This window comes from Boleophthalmus pectinirostris, unplaced genomic scaffold (assembly GCF_026225935.1).
Source record: "Boleophthalmus pectinirostris isolate CB_2022bp ecotype Guang Dong unplaced genomic scaffold, ASM2622593v1 HiC_scaffold_14, whole genome shotgun sequence".
Lineage (NCBI taxonomy): Eukaryota > Metazoa > Chordata > Actinopteri > Gobiiformes > Gobiidae > Boleophthalmus > Boleophthalmus pectinirostris.
Window position 1 is genome coordinate 12,021,798 of NW_026571047.1, and position 18,186 is coordinate 12,039,983.

Sequence of the window (18,186 nt, forward strand, 5' to 3'; positions counted from 1 at the left end):
CAACAAAAGAATCTGGCACTAAGAAGATTCACATGACTAAATATCTAATTAAAAACAGGAATTGTAGTTTGCAAATTGACTAACAAACACATATGCACACCATACAAACAAAGGTGGTCCAGAAATGGTATAAATAAAAGTCACAGTCACTACACCGACCCAAACCATCTGCGTCATGCTCCAAGAGAGAGGGGTGTCTCCAAGTTACAAAAGTGAAAAGCTCTAACCATTAGTCGACCATGTCATACCATTCTCTGTGTGATCCCATACAGGGGGAGGAGGGCTAACATGAAAAAGAGCCTGATAATATTTAACCAGTGAAAATCTATCACTAATCACCCCCCTCTGTCACGCCGGCCCTGCACTATTGTCATTCGCTGCCTTTCACTGCTCCTTCAATATTTCGCCTTCTTTGTTCCACATTACAAGCCCCCACTGATCTACATTAGTTTTCCCACAAGCGTTAATATGTTATGGTGTCAGTGCAAACAAAACCTGCACAGAGGTCTGAAGAAGTCTGGGTTTGCCACTTCTGAACTGTCTCCTGACCCTGTGGGCTTTTCTGCACTGTTTGAATCCAAAAGAGAAGTCATTTATCTGGTTCATCTTCAGAGCACCTCACAGCACCTTTTAAAAAACACTCTTTATTTGCAGCTAAGGCTAAAGCTGAGCTCCCTGACAGCATGATGGAGCGCTTGCGATCTCTCCTCCTTCTCTTATTCTCTCTCCTTCTGCCTCTCGAGCTTTCACTGTTTTACCACTGCAGCTCCAAAAGTAAAAAGTGTTTTTTTTTTTTTTTTTATTATATCGGAGACATTTTAATACATTTTTAACTGTCGGAAATGTCAGAAATGAAAAAAGATATATATACATGGATTCTGGTACATCAGTTCCTAAAATGTATACTCTATAGTCATTTACTTAAATAATTCTCCTATCAAACTCAACTTTCTAAAAAAAACACTATTACATCAGGGGGTATGTAAAATCTATTTCTTTAGAGCTTTATACCATATTATAACATTGTCCCCTCCTCAAAAATAGGTCTGAAGATGGTTTATAAGTCATCCATGCATGTTTGAGTAATGTAGTGATCTCTCCCAGGCCCAATTTGGACCTTCCTTATAGCTAGCCGTGCAATTCTGTTCAGCTCACACAACAATTTTTCATAAATATACAAAAGCAGTAGGCAAAACAATACACATCTATGCTTCTACACAAACCTGATGTGATGTGCAATAGTTTCATTACTGGAATACATGCTGATTGTGTTGTGATAATGCTCTGAAGGGGGAGCAAAAGGAAACAGTTGAAAACAAAAATTAAACTTCTAAACATCTGGCAAATATAGCATTTTCAAAACAATCAAAGGTATATAGTACATGGTGATCTAAATATGTTATGTGTTAGCAATCAATATTACATTTAGCCAAGCTGTACAATTAATCACAATAAAATCAACATCTTTAGGCAACAATCATCCTGTGCTGTATGTGTGTAAAACCTGCTATTGCTCTAGTTTGACCTCCATTAACATGTATTGAAAAGAATTCATTTTTCAGTTCAGATTTCAATCTTCCCTCAAAAACGCACCGGGGAACAATTTAAAATGCCCATTGTAAACTGAATTGTATTGTGTTGACATGAAAAAAATGATGACGTCAACTTATTTTTTGGAGTTAAAAAGTTTGTGGCTTAGGATTTCTTCTTGCTTACAGTGCACTATTTGGAGTTAGAAAGTTATGCGGTTTTATTTCAAACACTAACCCAGCGAGGCCCAAACAACCTTGTGGCTACAAGCTGGATACAGCAAATAGAGCAACAATGCATTCCTTATTTAGCAGCTGTCAAAGTCTACTACAAAAACAATACTGTCGCTCATATACTATACTATATTTTGTTTTGGAAAATTCTCACGCTACCTGTTTTCAATGCAATCTCTGAAGGGAAAACCACTGAACAGCTCATGTGTATAGGGTGACAACAGCAGTACCAGTGTGTCTCCAAGTGTCAGACCTGATTACCAGTTCACCTCATCATTCTCAGTGATCCGTCGATTGCCCGCTCCCCTTTTTATACCGGCCTATAAAAGTCTAATTTTGCCGTTCAACTGTCAAACCGCCTCTGCTTTTGAAACGCACTGATCGATGGCCATATTCTGTCTCCCATTTTCCACTCAACACTGTGAAAAGCTATGTTCCATACAAGTGTAAAAACCTCTTCAAACCGTAGTGGATGAGCGCATGTTGATGTATATTTCCATACAACCACAGGTGAGTGCCAGACAGTCTAGACTCTATTGGAGCTCACATGTGAATCTTCTTTCTTTGTGCTTCAATGCAACACACAGGCCTTGCACATATACTTGGCCTCAAGCCCGCTTCTGTTTCATTTTTGCCCTTATTTTTTGCTCCAACTGTAGACGGATCATTCGTCACCTTCCTCTTTCCCCTCCGTCCAGCTGCTGTGAAAGATAAAGTCAAAATCTGAACCATTGTAAGTCCAAGTGAAAATAAATATTGTCAAATAAAATAAAGTAAAGGGAAATGGCTGCATAAAATAGGCCATGTTATTGCAAGGTCGCTAAAGAGGTAATATTGTACCAGCTGTGTCCTTTGATGAAGTATAAATGTAATGGATGAGGCCGCCGTCCCAGATTTGGAGATTTGATGTAGTATGTGTATCAGATTCAGCCAAACATGGGCGGCTTTTAGACCAATGAGTCGATGTGCCTTAAAGGACGGGCAGGTGAATCTGACGCTGTGTTTGCGTAACAAGTGTGTTAAGTGACAGATGCCATATGGACACGGGAAGAACTTTAATGCCGGGTGTCATCGTTATATTGAAAGATTACAGGAGATGGTATACTTAAGTTTATTGTCTTTGGAAGATCAAGTGACATCAACCTGTCCAGGGACTGCAGGCGGAGACCAGCATTTCTGCTAAAACCTGGCACATAAAATCAAAATTCTAAAATTATCTTCTGCACACATCCTTCAGTGTCATTGGACAAGTGTGGTTTAGAACAGGGGTTCTGAAACGTTTCAGGCCTGGACCTTATTTGAGTGGCTTATGGTCATATTTAGCCTAATTCCACTAAAATATTCATGTTTCAATTACAAATAGCCTTGATTAAATACAGTGTCATAATAAAATATGTATATATCTATCAAGTCATCTCACAATCTTGTGATTCCACAGAGGCTCCAGACCCTGACTTCAAGAATAGTCTAAAACAGTTGGATTAGTCTCTTGTCAAAGTTTTAATGACATTTGGTGTACAACTGTTATTTCTTAAACAGACTTCCATCTGTTGCAATAATACGCAATGCAATTACCAGAAGTGAAACATGTTTTGTATTACAAGTTTAGCACAAATGTACATAATTCTTTAAATTGTACAATATGGAAATCAACATCAGACCATTGTTTTTTTTGTATGATTTTGTAACACGGAACCAGCTGTAAATACTACAGGTGTACAACATACATTGTCTGTAAGTACTACTTTTATATAGTATTACAAAACAGGTTTCTCAAGAATGAAGCAACTTCGCCCATGGCAACTTGGGGAGATATACAGTGAGTGACACATGCTGTAAAAGTGTTATGATTTCAACATTTCTGTCAAACTTCCCTATGTTGCCAAACGTCTGTCATCGGGGTTGTCTAACATGTTCTGACGCAACCCTTCGTTTGGTGACCTTGGGCAGTGGCGATGTAAAATACACTTTATCTGAATCCCATCAACACGTGGATAGGACTCAATAATGTGTCCATACCTGAGCTGGATGATGGAGTGTGTAATGGCCAGTGTTCTGACAGAGGAGGCTGTAGAACAAGTGCAGAGAGTGTGTGAATAATTCATGAAGGGGACACGGCGACAGTTAACAGGAGTGTGTCATAGGACATCCATCTATCCATCCAGCCATTTATCCTTTTACTGATGTGGCCTCATCCGCTCCCTCTGTTCCTGCGCAGCCCTGATAAAGGATAATGGATCTATTGACATTCACATGCCCCAAAAATTCACATTAAACATGGCGATTAAAGGGGCGCCGCGTGCCATTCACCGCACAGGCACGCACACAGCCCATCATCAAGACTATCTATAATAATAATACAATTCAAACTTCGATGGGAATCTTTCAGCATTTTACAGATTTTATTAGATGTGACTTTGAAGATTTGGTGTCCCCAATTCATCTGCAAGAGACAGACAGCCTTTAAACTATGAACAATACAGCTTTTCAAAATATTGCAATTAGTTCAGCACAAAACTTTTCCTTTTTAAAAAAAAATAATGTATTGGGAAATATGGTAATAAAAATTGTGGTCACTATAATAATTTGTTCTTATCACACTACACTTTTTTTTTTTTTTTTTTTCCTTCACCAACTTTTACTCATGCCAACTTCTGTAAGGCTCTAAGTGAGTGACAGATGAATGTAACCAATCACAGTCAAATGAAGACTATTTAATTTCCCTGACATTATTTACATCTTAAAAGGTAACCCATGGGTTTCTGGATGATGAAAATTTCGAACAGTTGCCATGGCGATCAGCAATTTAAAATAAAATATCCTATCTTCTGAATAGTGAACCGTTTTCAAATTGTTGCCTATATCAGGAAGCTGAAACCCACAAATAGATAAATACAAAGTGTACATGAATCGTCATAAAATCAAAATCTGTCTCAAAGAAAACACACCCCAGTCACAAACATAAAAACAATGTGCGAGTAAAATTGATAGAAAGTAAAAGCTCTCGCTCCCATAGACAATTTTACAGGCCTCCAAGCTATTTTTCAAGCCGTTCAACATTTGGAGTGAAGTCTGTCTCATTCACTCTAGTAATTTAGCCTTTAATGATGACGAATAACACACAACCCATTTCCAACCAAGCTTCCAACACCTGCTAGTTACGCTCAGAAACGTCAAGTCAGGCACAGGCCCATATGTTGGTAGTAGTATACGCTCCTGCCTGTGGTTATAAAGTAATAAACCAGTACGAAGAGTATTGGCAGTATTTCCCTGTACAAACTTACCAACAGACATCGCCCCAAGGTCCTCTGTGCACCTGCAGGGCTAAAGACGGTTAACTACAGTGCTCTAGTTAGATGGATAATCATAACTGCTGTCATAGAGTTGTCCACGGAATAGCAATGGCCGCTAATGCAGTGCTCGGAGCCATGCTGTCAAGATGCAAGGCGAAGACAAAGCTAATTACACTAAGTCAATGGACGTGCGCGATCGATATCTAGAATTAGAAGAGTATTACTTGGACGATAAATGAGCGCGCTAATAATAGAAATGGTTAGCTCGCACTCAAAAGGGGATGGAGTTTTATTGCCGCAGTGTGCAAGTGTTTAGCAAAAGGCTAGAATGCTATTGAACAAAAACAAAGGAGCAATCTTTGGAGCTAGCATAGGGTAACCAGATTAAAAAAAAAACTGGGACATCCCTAGTTTGAGTGGGTTAGTAATAATAAAATTGTGAAACAAGCGCGTAATTAAGGAAATTTGTGCACTTACAAAATGCACTCGGCATTAATGTGAGTCAGCATAGTCACATATTTAAGCAGCTTTTCTGTATTTTACCTAAACAAATGACAATTTATGCCTTTCTTTACTGTTGGCAGGGATCAGATTGGGCAAAAATAGGGACTCCTGGGACATTTCTTGTATAAAAGTGGGACAAATCACTGGTTTTGGAAAAAATCTGCTGGCACAGAGGACACAGGGCTCAAAACTGGGACTGTCCCAGGTAAATAGGGACGTCTGGTCACCCTAGCATGTTTTTTTTTTTTTTAGGGTTTTGTTGTGTGCGTTAGGGTGCTTTCACACAGACAGCAGTTGGTGCGCACCAAACGTTCCATTCGAACCAAAAGAGCTTAGTTCAGTTTGTTTTCGTTAGTGTGAAAGCATCAGTTGCTCTTGGATCTGCACTAAATCAATTGGACCAAGACCTCAAAAAGGAGGTGGTCTCGGTCCGCTTGACTTGCACCAGGGGGACTACACCAAAGTTTTGGCATTTGGTGCGATCCCTCTGGTGTGAATGCAAACTCAGGTCCAAACCATAGATGACAGGTGCAAGTGAACTATTGGAAATGCATCATAGGGACTGGTCAGTGGAGTCCGTACCCTGCAGAGGGGCAGTGTGGGAAAGCCACTGGGTGAGACAGTACATCTCGGGCTCGCTTCCGAGCTATGTGCAGTCAAACCCACTGTGTGCAGGAGCCTTGGATATAAATAAAATGGACCAATTTTGGTTCATTTAGCAGTTTGATAGGCACACACTGGAGTCTATATGCTACATAATAACTATTTTATTGCCTGGTGCGGACCAAATAATCAAACTAGAGGTGTGAAAGCGCCCTTCGATGGGACAGCTATTGAATGCTATATTGGACAAAAATCAAAGAAGCAATTTTTGAAGTTAGTTTTTTTTAGCTAACTTTTGGGGGTTTTGTTGTGCATGTGTTGTATGGGACATCCTATCCACAGCCCACAGCAAAGTTGCATTTTTAGCGGTTTTTAGCTAACCCTTTGGGGATTTCATGTATTGTAGCTGGGGTTTTTTTGTTAACTTTTTCAGGATTTGATGTATAGAGTATGGGACATCCTAGCCACAGCTACATGCAGGTGCCCGATTGTTCCAGCAAAACACAATGGGGTGCCCTGCTATGTGCCAAAAGCGCAGTCGTCTGGCAAAACAGCTGAGTGGTACACAGCAGCTTCTAGTGTTGTTCTAATGCAAGCCCGTCCAATATGTGGGAACAATGACAGTAATATGAAGGTCTTTCAGCAAATAAACAAAGTAAAAGACTCTTTGGAAATCCAGTATTTATCCAATAAACCTATCTGAGTACCCATTAGACCTTTATTTACAGAGAAGGAACATTCTCTGTTGGTTACATGGTTACAAAATAGCAGAAAAAAGCATGCAAGGACTTCAAAATAGAGCATAATGGCAGGCTATTGAAGGATGCGCATCTCCACCAAACACATTTTTATTTAATTTAGCCTCACTAAAAAGTCAATTGTTATCAGGGAGCGGTGTTATCTGGTTATACAATGGGCTCCAGGCTTCATTCATACAGTGGAAGACAATGGTTCTTCTGTTCTGCTAGTAGGATATAACAGTCACATTACTCAGTGTTCAAATGGCAAACTTGGATCAATATCTTCAAAGTCCACTTCATTACATCCTCATGTGTTGTTATAATACTGCAATAGCATTGTGTTGCATAGTACTATCTTTTCAGTAGAGGTTTGGCGGTTGCATACTTTATCACTCGGCGGGTAGCTTAAGAGAGGAGCCAGCTGCCCCTCGTGTGCCCCTCTGGGTGGCTGCACTGACTGAGCACATCACAAAAGAAGCTCCAAGATGGTGTGTGTCGACGCATAACAATCAAAGGGAGATCCACAAGCAGGCCACACAGAGTAATGTCAGCTATGCCCAGCTCTACTTGAAAACATGTAAAAAATACTGCAGTTTGTATTTGATAGAGGAAGTGTCTGGGGTGAGGAAGTCTGGGAGTCCCTGCTTAGACTGCTGCCCCTGCGACCCAGCCCCGGATAAGCGGAAGAAATGGATGGATATTTTAAGTTTTTAATAGGATCTGTTAATTGTAAGCACGTCTTAAATATTTTGTGTTTTTCCATTTGATTATGACTGGATGAGGTGATTAGTTAATACAGTTCATAAATGGATGCTAAAATGCATTCGTGACTAAATAGGTCTATTCACAAGTACACCACAAGTACAAATACATGAAACACCAGTGATTCTCAAACTCTCACACCAAGTACCACCTAAGTACTATAAAATTTAGCATTCCAAGGAGGATAAACACGTGGATGCTATGTAAAAGTTAACACGTGAACTTAAAAGGTCCTGTATTACACAAATTGACTTTTGTGAGCTTTAAGCCATGTGACAATGTTGTTACTTCATCAAAAACATACCCGGAGTTGTGGTTTCTTTCATTCACGCATTGTGGTTTATTTGTCTATCTACATCTCTAAGGTGTGTAGTGTTTTCCATTCCATTCATCCATTCATTCAGCTTCCATGCAGAGTTTGTGTGTTAAACATGCGAGAATGAAACAAAACAAAACAAAACTCCAGGTTCATTTGTGATGAGGAAACAACATTATAACATAGATCAGAAAATAGCATAATAAGGGACCTTTAAGTCTACGTACCACAGTTTCAGAACCACTGTCCAAGACTATGGGCAAGTTACAGAGCAGCACCACCCCTTATAAGCCTACAACTAACATTTTTATAAACATATCCTTGTGTATTGTGCTGCATATATGCAGAAGAATTATCATTTGGAAAAACAAACTTAGCATGAGGAGTAAATCAGGAAGGATGGGAGAGTGAGGAAAATGTGCACTGGTTGAGTTATAGTCTCAGTCTTTTTCAAAGTGCTGAATGATGGAACTCTGCTAACTTTTTCCACCGTTTCTTGCATAAATTTCACTCTGAAAGAACAATTTCCCCTCGCGTTTGTTTTTCTTGCACTTTTACTTTCCTATAGTTTCTGTGCCTCCTGTGAAGTTTTGGTAAACACGTTCTTCTCTCCTCCACCCTCTGCCTGTCTTTCTCTCTCTCTCTCTCTCTCTCTCTCTCTCTCTTTCTCCTGGGGAAGCGCCGTGCCACTGTAGACTTTTATTTGTGTAATTTACATCCTCCCTGACAGCCTTCTGTGCCCCCTTACAACCCCTGGCTTTTACTGCAGCCAGACCCTCGTAAAGCAGCCTCTCTTTGTGATGAAGAAAAAAAGTGGGAGGAGGAGAGGCCTGTCTGTCTGACCTGCAATCCAGAGAAAGCAGATTGTAAAAAAAAAAAAAAAAAAAAACATGACCACCGGCGCACACTGGCTTGTCTGTGGACACCATCTAGGCAAGTTGGTTGGAGGATTGGTTTCTTAGACAAACAAGCTTGAGGATCTCCAGGGATCAGGACATTAATCCAGTGGCCATTATGTGCTCGCTCCATACTTAGCTAGGTAGCGGCCAGGTCGAGCGAGTCAACAGGTAAACCCATTAACAGGTGGTATGGAGGGGCGTCTCATCTGGAAGCAGAGAGGTCAGGAACACACGCCTAGCAATAGCTCAGAATGGGTTTGAGGTGAAAATGGTACAACGAATACTTGAGCAGTAGAATGAACGTAAAAACAAAGAACAGAATTTTCAAGTTTAGCAGTACTTATTACAACAATTATTTACTTAATTTATTCTTTGTTATATAATCCAACAAATCCTAACACTAACCCTACCCAGCAAGAACAAATATAAAGAATAAAGAATACATATTGTGCTTTTTTCTAGTACTTGGTAATATTAAACAATAACACACATAGATCATTAATTTACATTTTGTTTATTGTAAACCACAAACATAGGTCTAAATCAGCTGATAGAAATGGGACCCTTGCCTTCCTGCAGAATAGACTGATACTTTGCCATGACATCACAAGGTGGGATGGGGGAATCTAGACGTATGTCAATGAAGAAATGTTCAGCAGTTTTTACATTGACACAGTGCACGCTTTAAAGTATAATAAGAAATCTGCTACCAGGCTTAATAACATTGTAGGCATTATGAGTGAACAATGAAAGAAAAAGGTGCAACATTCAATAATGTTCCTATTGCAAGAACAATATTATTCAATGTTTCAAAGTTCAGTTAAATTAAAATAAATATAAATAATTAAATTTAGTCAAACTGTCAAATAAAATAATAAAGATAAAAGATAAACTATAAAATGGAGAACCCCCACCTTGTTGTTATAAACATTAACCATTATTGCTATGACAATTCATTTCTAATAGATTATGCAACTCAGATGCCAAACTAACAGACCGTTGTTTTAGTCTTCATCATAACAAACCAGTGACTCATCCGGTGCTGGTATAGTTAATAAAATCATTTGTTGCTCAAGACATCCTGCATTTTATTCCATTATGTATTCAGTTGTTGTTTGTAATATTCTCACACTTTTACGTAGGATATAACAACCCAATTTCTTAGTGCAAAGACTTTTTGAAAGAGAATTACAAAGCAACAAGCCTAACTCTGCAAGTGAGCTCCAAAATAGGTAATGAGGGGTTGGAACTGTGCTAGCATTTCAATGAGAGACAAATGAAGGACAGCGATCTGAGAGGAAAGACACTGGGAACAGAAGGAGAGAGAGCTACACTGAATGAATTAAGTCGAATCCGGAATTAGCTTTTGAAAACAAGGCCGTGAGCGAGTAGAAGATAAACTAGCAGTACATTTATACCACAATGATAATGCCAGTTTAAGGGTGATACCTGAAGCATAGGACTGTGAAGTAGAGTCAGAGAGCAATGGGGAACAATGACCCCCAGTGGTTGTGGCTAGTTCTGTGTTTTGGAAGCTTATACAAAGTAAAGCTGCAGTGAAAATCATATCTTACATTCAAATGGAGCCACAATACAATCAGCGTATGGTTATTAGCAGGTAATGGGACCATTATTCTATGTGTGCAATGATAAAGATGTAGGCTGACACGTCCCATGAAATCTTAATTTGGGTTAATAGGATGTATACGTCTTGGCAATGGAAGTGGTCGCAGCAGCAGCAGCGTAACCACAGCGACTGCCTCCCTGCGATGAACGAGACCCCGTGTGTTATTTTAATCGACCAGGCCTTGACGGTATTAATTATTTAGCAGGGCAGTGTATTGGGATGTCCCGTGGGTAGCAGGAAGGAGGGAGGGAGAGGAAGGGGTCTGTGATTAAGGGGTTTAAGAAGGGAATAAAAAGTATTGTAGAATAAGGAACGAGGAAAGTCATAGTTTAAATGACTTTCAAATTTTAGTCTTAAAACACAATGACAAGAGTGCTAAGAAGACACGTTGGTTGCTTCTTCAAGAGTTGCCTCTATATAAACTGTAAACGCTCTCATATATGGTTTGAATTAGATTTGAATTGAACAATACTGAAATTTCAAACTCGATTTTCATGCTAAGGAATAGGCTCAATACTCGATACCCATTTAGATACCACAGTTTCTTTAGACAATAGTATGTGATTTTCAACATTAAATCATAGTACTTTCTTTTATATTACCACGTATCTGTGTAATCCCTCATTCAGCCAGGTATGCTCCATAGTCCATGCACTCTTATACTTGCTCTGATACAGCTCAAGATCAGAGATAGATAGATAAGATAGACAGATAAATACTTTATTTATTACAAAGGAAATTCATATTATTTATTTAGAATTTCATTCTAAAGTTATTCAGAAAAGGTTCATTTCTGTTCTGTGAATGTGACTTTTTTAGTATCAATACTTGTTCAAATGTTTCGAAACTAGTTTTAGTATCAATTGGTATCTGATTTTCAATACTTTTGACAACCTTATTCATATCACTGAGCAGGAATAAGTTAACAGGTTTGTTGAGGGAGAACTCCATCCCTGAACCTGAATGCCAGCATTATATACTTTAAATAATAATTCACAAAGTATGTCCTGTGTTATGACATACCAATAATATACTACAGGGATATGGCTACTATTAATAAAAACTATACACAGATGTTCTTGCTTCCAAACCTATTCTTGTTGTGCACCATCTCAGTGTGCACGTCTTGCCCTAAAAACAAAAATATGAACTTAAAAAATAGTTTAAATTTGCAGGTACACTTCCCTTGGTAAAGAGAAAATCACAGGCTGGAGATATGAAATACAGTACATTTCCATTATTACCCATTCCATGCACCACTGTCTATATTTTCCCAGGAGCAAATTGCAATGTACACCACAGAGTATATGATGGTGCACACGTTTGTACGCAGTGCTGAGTTGCAGGAACTGCACAAAGTTTACACTGTACAACTCGGATATATTTGGCTATGTACAGCTATATTCAAATCCTCATAACACAAACAGCACAACGTTCTAATCGTGACCACACCTCACACTGGGTCTGGAGTCTACTTCCAAAAAGCTCTTGCCTGGCAGTGCGGCTCTGTTTGCCCAAAAACTGCAGGTCCCCCTCGGCGCGCCTCTGTGCCTAAGCAGCTTTCACAGTGTGGCTCAGCGGAGACAGAGAGGGGAACAGAGCGCCCCTGCTGACACCCTCGCTGGGCTGACACAGAAAGCTTGTTTGGGGGCATTAAATCTTAATACACACCGGCGCTGGGGAGAAGGAGCTGAGAAACGGAGAGAATTAGGTCTGCAGAATAGATGGTGATTGGTTAGGAGCCGATTTTGGAGTCGGAGGAGGTGTTAAGTGCGAAGAAGCAGGGGAACTCCTCGGGGGCAGGAAGGAAGAATGATGCGAGGGCCAGAGGAAATCCTTCGCTTTCCAATCCATGCCAGAGCCGCGCGGTGCAAGCAGTAAATCAAACTGGTTAAATCATCACGTGTTAATGACTAGGTTAACCCCTCCCCCCGCCTCCTCCTCTTCTTCTCCTTCACTAAAAGCCTGAGCGGAGGTTCTGTCATGCCCAATTCATCGTCTCCAACCACAGAAAGGATGGAGAGAGGAGAGAGGAGAGAGGGAGAAGCACAGACCAGGGTGTGAATCCTGCTCTCTTCGTTTAAGAGCAGCCCGAGCGTGTTTGTCAAGGTCGCTGTAATCATAGTCTCATGCTTCAGCTGTACGGAGGAGACAGGGCCGCTCTGCCTCACTCTACAAACTTTTATGCACTGGGATGGCGTGGGAAAAAGTTCACTTCAGTAAGGAAAAGGCAATGACAGCACTGCAGGGGAATACTAGTATATATATAGAAACATCCAGCGCAATAGTTTTGGACGTGGACTGTCAAGAACTCAAAACTAACTATTTTTGTGAACTAGAAGAAATAATACGTCAGTGGCAGGACAGGGGGGCTACAATTATGACTTGAACCTGGGTTGCCATATTGAGGACGCTAACACAAGTCTTGATTTATTACGTAGTATGGACTTGCAACCTGTATGAGCTCTCACTGCTGGAGGCTGTACTAGCACTAAGTCATAATTGGCTGTTGATGCTAGGATTTTGGAGTATTCAAATCAGGCAGATTTGGAAACCTAAAATGCGGTGCTCTGACTGCTTTCTCACTGGATTAGAAATATGAGAATCAAAGCATTTAAAGGGCCCATACTATGCTATTTTCTGATCTATATGATAATGTTGTGGAGTTGTGTTTTCGTGCATTCACATATGTTTAACAAATCCTGCATATTTAAGCTAGTTCTTCTCTCAAACAGAAAACACTCCACCTTGTGATGTCATGTGGTAATACAGGAAGTGCTCCACTGCACTCTGAATATGAATGTGTTAAAAACACCACGTGTTGAATTTCAACTCATCAATGAGTTCTACTTGGGACAACACAACTTGTGTTAATTGTTGTGAGTGGTGGGTCTTGTTGTGCGTTGTGCTTTGATATAGTTCAGCCAATAGTGACTAAAATGATTGTCTGTTTCTGGCATTTGTTACAATACTATATATAATATACATATTTATAATATATATTTAACCAACTTGGCCTAGCCGGAAAAAACAAAAAAAAACAAAAAACTTGGCCGTAGGCATTTTGTGATTGGCTAATAGTGTTAACACATTTTTGTGTTGTAGAAGTTAAATCATGCAACACATTATTTGCAGACACAACATTGTTATTTATCTTTCTACACATTAAATGTGTAAGAAAACAACACATTCTTTCTTAGAGTGTGTGTTTTTAAAGTCCAAACAACTTCCCTGAAATAATTTGGTTGATTTGAGCCCTGGAATATTCAATCTCTACTGAACAAAAGGTAAAAGATAGCTGTTAACTTGAAAACAAACACTAAAGGACATCACAAGGAGAAACAAAGCATTTTGAGCTTTACCTGGTGTCTACACGACAACGGTGAAGTTTTTATTCATTTTGCCCTTTCGTCCACATGGAGCTGGCATTTTGGGTGGACTAAAACAGACTTTTTGAAAACGGGTTCCAGAGTAGAGAGATCTGAGAATGCTGGCGTTGCGTTGTCGTGTGGACAAGCAAACTGCAGCTTTTGGAATGACATTGTGACCCCGTTATCACCACGTGTGTTTGTTTGTTTCAGAAGAGGAAGGACTTTTTGCACATGTGGTCTTTGTAGTATTGTGTGTCCAGTGGCTCTGGTTGTATCCTGTTTACAGCGCCACATATAGGTGCGACATATGTATTACATTGTTTTCATTGAGTGCTCTATTGTCGTCTGGACGTGTATATTTATTGATCTGACACGTGTGTGGACGCAAATTTTTTTCAACCCACAAAAAAAACTAAACAAACAATAATCCAAGAGTGTTGTGGTGTGGGGAACGTGGCCTTCAAATTCCAATTTTGTGGGACCCCAAAATTTACAGCAATATGTAGCAGCAAATGCTTAAAAATGCCGGAGATGTAATATGCATAGAAACATTGCCTTCATAAGAATACAAGAATACAATGAATGCAAACAATCTATTGTGGACTTTGTTTACAAAAACTAACAGTCCCGAAGTCAAACAGTAGCATCCAGGTCTAGAACTGTATGACACGTAAAGCACATTACACATTACAATCCAGACACAAAGCCAATTCTCTTTTTCAGCTCGCCATTTGTTCAGAACACTATTAAACAAGCGACGCCGTAAATTTAACAAACAACGCTGGTCCAGCCAATAAATATGTCATAATTTAACGATCCAGGGTCACAAATCATCAGAGTTAGCTTAAGCACCTCTGTATGCTAATGGTGGATAGGAGCGCTCTGTTCCTGGTGTATTTCTTCTCCCCATTCCCCCTGCCTCCATTGGGCTGAGTGATAAACACTGTCTGCTGGCCATAAATCCGGGGGGAGTCCTGACAGGCGTCCCAATAAAGCGCTCCATTTTGTCCCGGTTTGGTGGGGGCCCAGAGGAAGTGAGATAACATTAAGAAGTGGTGGAGGAGTGATGGGTGGAGGGGGGTGGTGGTGCAATTTCATCAGCAACAGCACATACACAATAACAAACAAGGGAAAAAAAACTTGAGATATGGAACGCATTCTCCGGTGACAATTGTGATGGCTTTATATGTGCTGAGTGGACGAGGTGCTGGTGACAGAGGTGAAGTGTAAGCTGTGAAAAACATCTGAACACAAACAAAGCCAAATGCTACAGAGGAAGGGTAGAGATGTGACTGTAATGATGTAGTTATTTGCTTTGGGTCCTGTGTGGTACAATACTTGTTGTCAGAACTGCATCATAGTTAAATAGCCAGTACAGTTCTTAGTGTTTACAATTAGTCTAGAGGCCAAAAGTGAGTGGAAGGGAAGAGGAGTTTGATACATTTGATTTGATTTTTTCATTTATTTGATTGTTTTTATGGTAACAGTATTTTGACAGCTACTTGTCTGACATTAGACATATTGTGCTTCTGTCTGCTATAGATATAATCTATGACACCCGTGGATCATTACGTTCATTACAATTTAAAATTTCGATATTGATCCAAACAACAGCTTACATCCATGTTAGAAAACTGTGGTGCATTTATTTTTTTGTACCAAAAGGACTACATGACAGTGCAGAATCCTACATGTATCACTGATTAATGAAAGTAAGTACAGTGCAGTGGGCATAAAGCCAGGCTGGCACCACCTAATGCCTCCGCACAATTTTGTTTCTCTCCAGCGACTAGGTCAGGAATCAGAAAAAACTAGACGGTTTGCAAGAACCCCGGAAGTTGTAGACCACACACCGGTCAATCAGCAAAGAGCTGTGAAACCATGACATCAAACTCAAGCATCTGTCTGGGTCCCCTTTGGTGGTACACAATAGTAAACAAAGCAGTCGAGATGGATGTAGACGAAGCCATACATTCTGTGTTGGCAACGATTACTGAGATCGAGGATTTAAAGCTGGAACAAAGAGAATGTTTGTTAAATTTGATCAAGGGGAAAGACGTTATTGCCCTTCTTCCTACAGGATTTAGCACATTACATACGTTACAACCAAATAGCAGCGACTGGTTATAAAAAAGAACCCGCATACCGTTGTGCGAACAACTCCTAATGCTGCAAGGTCAGACGGTTTCCACAAAGTGAAACCGGCTGATGAATCAGACTAGTGGGCATATACCAGTGGCGGTGAAAATGGACGATGTTCAGGGCAATGATGTCTTCAATCCCTCTAATCACTCAGAGAGGTTAAATGAGAATGGGAAACAAATGTAACATGATTTAAAGCACTAAAAAGTCAATTTTGCATAATAGGTCCACTTTAAACTCATGCGAACTCCAACTTCAACATACTGTAGCTCATTAGTGTTAGTCATGTTTAGGAGCTGTTAAAGTAAACGTCAGTACAGTGCAGTTTCATGCATCGTATTATTTTATGCAGTACTGAAATAATGGTATGTGATCAAATGCAGCGCACCCCTCTCCACTTCACACTCAGCTGTCTAATTCAGCGGCTGTCTCCATCCCTCCACATCAGGCCGTCCATCACATCTGTCAGAGTCTTAAATTTCACAGTTGTGCTTTTGTCTACCACACACTCACCACGAGTCTTTTATCTCTCATTATGAAAGACACTGTAGTACTTCAAGGTCTATGGTCAAGAATCCAAGGGAACACTGAGCCCTGTAAGAATACACTGTGCAAAGTGAGACATTGAGAAACGCGCGTGGATTAGCCGACATGAGCTCCTCCGCTTTAGCTTCTCAGTCATTGTGTGTACTTCTGTCTGCAGGAGAGGATTCCCACCTGGTAACAATTTCGCCTGTGCCTGGTAAAGCATGGCCCTGGGAAGGAAAAATAATGTCTGTTGGGTTAGTGGTTTCATTTTTCAATCAAATAAATCACGACTATACAGAAAATAATTTTTGTCTTTAATGGCCTCCCCAGCGTTTGAAGTTGCTAGAGGGACAGCAGGCTTTGAAGTTTGAGGGGGGCGTGGCCTCAGAGCTCCGCCATATACTGTATGTGTGTGGAGTAGTCATTTTGTCCCTGAAACATAACACTTTATTCATTCTATTGCACTTTCGATCATTGCTTCTACATGAGGCTACTAAACCATCTCAAATTTAATTAAATTGTTGAAACCACCGTTAGCAAGATTAGCAGGATATGACTTTTCCAACTGAGGCGCTCCGTCAAATGGAAGTCGAAAATTATTGGCGCACGACTCTGGCATTACGAATAGTTTTGCATTGTGTTATAATAAAAAGTCACCATGAGCAGATGTGAGAAAGGAAATGCTACTATCACAGATCTGTCCATTATGAAAGTGATGCAATATGACTGATGAATGAATATTGGCTTTGTGGATGCAGGCAGTAGAAAGAGCACAGCAGTAGCACAAGTATTGGGTGGTATTGTTTCTCACTCACACACACACACACACACACATTTAGAGCACAGGGAGACTACGTCAGCTTCTGGGCACACAGCACAAGCAGCCACACCAAACGTGTCGACAGACAGACGACTACCTCCAATGATAAAGACTTAAAATATTCCCCTCCAAAACCCCTGGAGCCCTTCCACTACTTTCCATGTGTACCTCCAGCCACTGCGATCTGCTTTTGACATAAAGACTATTTTTCAAACGGGGCTGAAAGACGCCGGCTTTGACAGCACATCTGCCAGGACCAAGCTTCTTTTTCAGGTTTTAGTAGGGGAGGAGCAGCCGCCATATAGCTGTCTGCTAGCACACAACTGACTAATGCACTCCAGAGCTCACTATCTGTGCTGAAGGAATGTCCACTCTCCCCTTCACTGTATACAAAGACATGAGGAGAGGGGAGTTCCTAATGCCAACACACATACACCACATGCACAAGAAGCCATGGAGCTGATATTTGAATAGCAGTCCAAGCAAGCTCACAGTGTACATGCCCAAGGAGTTAGTAAAGAGACAGGTGGGTGGAAGACGGATGTTTGCTCACTGCCAGGTCATACCCATGTCTTTAATACAGACAGATTAAATGTTAGGCAGACACGACCAGGGCTGCTATGACAACAAAAGTCAACTGAGAGTGGAGTGGTGAGAGCGAAAGTTTGTCCAAGTGCTTACAGGAAATAGTGGTGTTTGATGAGTAAATATTGAATCAGCAAAATCTCATCTGGGGCAGCGGCTGACCTCTCCCGTCCAACGCTCCTCTGTGTTAACAGTAAACAAAGACATTTTACCTACATTCTGCGGCATAAATA

General features: G+C 40.4%; 1 long non-coding RNA gene across 2 annotated transcripts in view; it reads right to left on the reverse strand.

The window, feature by feature from the left end:
• Positions 1-2,813: 2,813 nt before the first annotated feature.
• LOC129407871 (uncharacterized) overlaps positions 2,814-18,186 on the reverse strand; it is an 87,751-nt gene continuing 72,378 nt past the window's right edge. Inside the window, exon 4 of one of the 2 annotated variants that reach the window (XR_008631752.1) lies at positions 2,814-2,949. This is a non-coding gene — a long non-coding RNA (uncharacterized LOC129407871). The remainder of the gene's footprint in view (positions 2,950-18,186) is intronic. The other variant, XR_008631751.1, reaches the window with a different exon arrangement.